At 46.6% G+C, this 2,812-nt stretch overlaps 1 non-coding gene across 1 annotated transcript; it reads left to right on the top strand.

The window, feature by feature from the left end:
* Window positions 1-742: 742 nt before the first annotated feature.
* LOC144676041 (U2 spliceosomal RNA) lies at window positions 743-924 on the top strand. Its single transcript, XR_013575226.1, has one exon. It is a non-coding gene; the product is annotated as a U2 spliceosomal RNA (small nuclear RNA).
* Window positions 925-2,812: the final 1,888 nt, after the last annotated feature.

Genomic DNA, 2,812 nt, shown 5'->3' with positions numbered 1-2,812 from the left:
CCGAGCAGACTGTCAAAGTCATTTGGCAGAATGCCTCATCGCCAGAACTTTCCAACAAGCACCAAGACGTAGCTTGGCTGGTGGTGAGAAAGGCCCTCCCCGTCAGATCCTTCCTACACGCCAGGAAGCTCACCCCCTCTGCACGTTGCCCTCGAGGTGGCTGTGGTGGGGAAGAGACCGTTGTCCACCTCCTTGTGGATTGTGCCTTTGCAAAGAAAGTCTGGAGAGAGATGCAGTGGTTGCTGTCGAGGTTCATCCCGAGCAGTTCTGTGACACAGGACTCTGTGCTCTACGGGCTGTTCCCAGGGACACACACCGAGACAAACATCGACTGCAGCTGGAGGATCATCAACTCGGTGAAAGAGGCGCTTTGGTCTGCCCGAAACTTGTTGGTCTTCCAGCACAAAGAGTTGTCCCCGACCGATTGTTGCGGACTGGCACAATCCAAAGTCCAGGACTACGTGCTGAGGGACGCACTAAAGCTTGGGGCAGCTGCCGCAAAGGCGCAATGGGGAAGGGTCGCTGTCTAAGACCTTTCTACCACAGCGCACCGAGAGACTGGGAACTGTTTAGAGCCCCTTGGGCTGTACAGATCAAAATGAAAGGCTGTAAATGATTGTAATATTGTTTGTACTGATGCACCTGGTGATACATTTTGTAAAAGTTTAACCTGGATTGTACCCTTGTAATGTTGTTTTTGAAATGGTTTTGAATGTGATTGAAAATTTTTTATGAATAAAGTATATTTTTACAAAAAAAAAAAAAAAAAAATCTGTTCTTATCAGTTTAATATCTGATACGTCCCTTATCTGGGGACCATATATTAAATTGATTTTTGGAGCAGGGAGATGGAATAGGGGCTTGCTCCGTCCACTCCACGCATCGACCCGGTATTGCAGTATCTCTGGGAACGGTGCACCCTCCCCTTTCCAGGGGATTTTCAATGCTAAAAATAGTTTTCTTACAAACATCTGCTTTCTTTACTTCTCAACATGTACATGTTCCAAAACCCAACTTTCTTTCTTTCTCTCTCTCTCTCTCTCACTCACTCACTCACCCGCAGCAGCTACACACAAAAAACATGCACGCTCACCCAACACTCACAGACAGCACTCTCATCTCACAAACACTCTACCTCACTCATATAAAAACATCTTTCACTTGCAAATACACCTCTCAAACACTCTCTCAGCTGCACCTTTCGCCTCACAACATTTTAAACCAGCTCTCTGCTGCCGCTGCCGCTGCTGCTGATACAGCAACAATCAAAACTCACACCTCAAACCTCACACACTTTACACAGCTACTCCGAAACCTCTACATCCACATTCACACAATCCTTACATTGCACAAGGAGCCCATTCCCCCCGTCGTGCCTGCACCAGTTCTCCCAATGAACATTTCACCTCGTGCCTTTCTCCTGCCTTCTCCACGTAACCCGGCACATGCTTTCTTTTCAAATAATCATCTCATTCCCTCTTCAATTGAACCTGCCTCCGCCGCGCTATCAGGCGGTGCATTCCAGACCCTGGCCACTCGCTGCTCCTATCACTTTTGCTTCGTTTGCCAGTTACTTTAAACCTGTGCCCTCTCCTTCTCGATCCTTTCCCCGGTGCAAACACTTTCTCCCTATCTACTCTCTCCCGACCCCTCATGATTTTCAATACCTCTATCAAGTCTCCTCTCGGACTTCTATTCCCCAAGGAATACATTCCCAGCTTCCCCAATCTTACTTCATAACTCAACTTCCTCGCCCCTGGAACCAAACTCGTAAACCTCTTCTGCACTCTCTCCAATGCCTTCACTACCTTCCTAAAATGCAAGTCAAATTGCAATCCGTCAGAGTCGGCATGGCTTTACGAAGAGTGAATCGTGTTTGACTAATTTGCTGGAGTTCTTTGAAGATGTGACAAGCAAAGTGGATAATGGGGATCCTGTAGATGTAGCATGTCTGGACTTCCAGAAGGCATTTGATAAGGTGCCGCACAAAAGATTAATACACAAGATAAGATCACACGCAGCTAAGGGTAATATATTAGCTTGGCTAGAGGATTGGCTAACCAACAGAAAGCAGAGAGTCAGGATTAATGGGTCTTTTGTGGATGGCAAGCTGTAACTAGTGGGGTGCCACAGGGTTCGGTCCTTTGGCCCCAACTATTTACTTGGATTCAGGGGTAGAAGGTACTATAGCTAACTTTGCAGATGACACCAAAATAGGTGGGAAAGTAAGTTGCAATGAAGAAATAAGAAATTTACAAATGGATTTGGACAGGTTAGGTGAATGGGCCAAAATTTGGCAGATGGAGTTTAACGTGGATAAGTGTGAGGTTATCCATTTTGGTCAGAAGAATAAAAAGGTGACTTATTATTTAAATGGAGAGAAACTTCAGAAATGCTTCAGCACAGAGGGATCTGGGTGTCCTCGCGCATGAATCGCTGTAAGCTAGTATGCAGGTACAGCAGGTAACAAGGAAGGCAAATGGAATCGCTTCTCGGCCTTTTGGCAAAGATCAAGTGTAGTCGTGAAGCAATGGCTATAACCAGTCGAGCCCCATATCATGGGGTACGTAACACCGTTCGGGTGACGGTGAAGGACAGCGAAGCTTTCTTTACTTTCCAACATGTACATGTTTCAAAACCCAATTGGATCCAACTGCTGTACACTAACAGCGCAGTCTCAATCAATGGCTGGGAATCAGATAGCTTTCCGATTAAATCTGGAGTCAGGCAGGGCTTCCCTCTCTCCCCTGTCCTGTTTGTGAGTTGCATAGAACCCTTTGCTGTGTCCATCAGGAAGGATCCGGGCATATGA

This window comes from Cetorhinus maximus, unplaced genomic scaffold, assembly GCF_964194155.1.
Source record: "Cetorhinus maximus unplaced genomic scaffold, sCetMax3.hap1.1 HAP1_SCAFFOLD_1316, whole genome shotgun sequence".
In the NCBI taxonomy this organism is placed as follows: Eukaryota; Metazoa; Chordata; class Chondrichthyes; order Lamniformes; family Cetorhinidae; genus Cetorhinus; species Cetorhinus maximus.
This window is presented reverse-complemented; position numbering and strand designations above follow the sequence as displayed.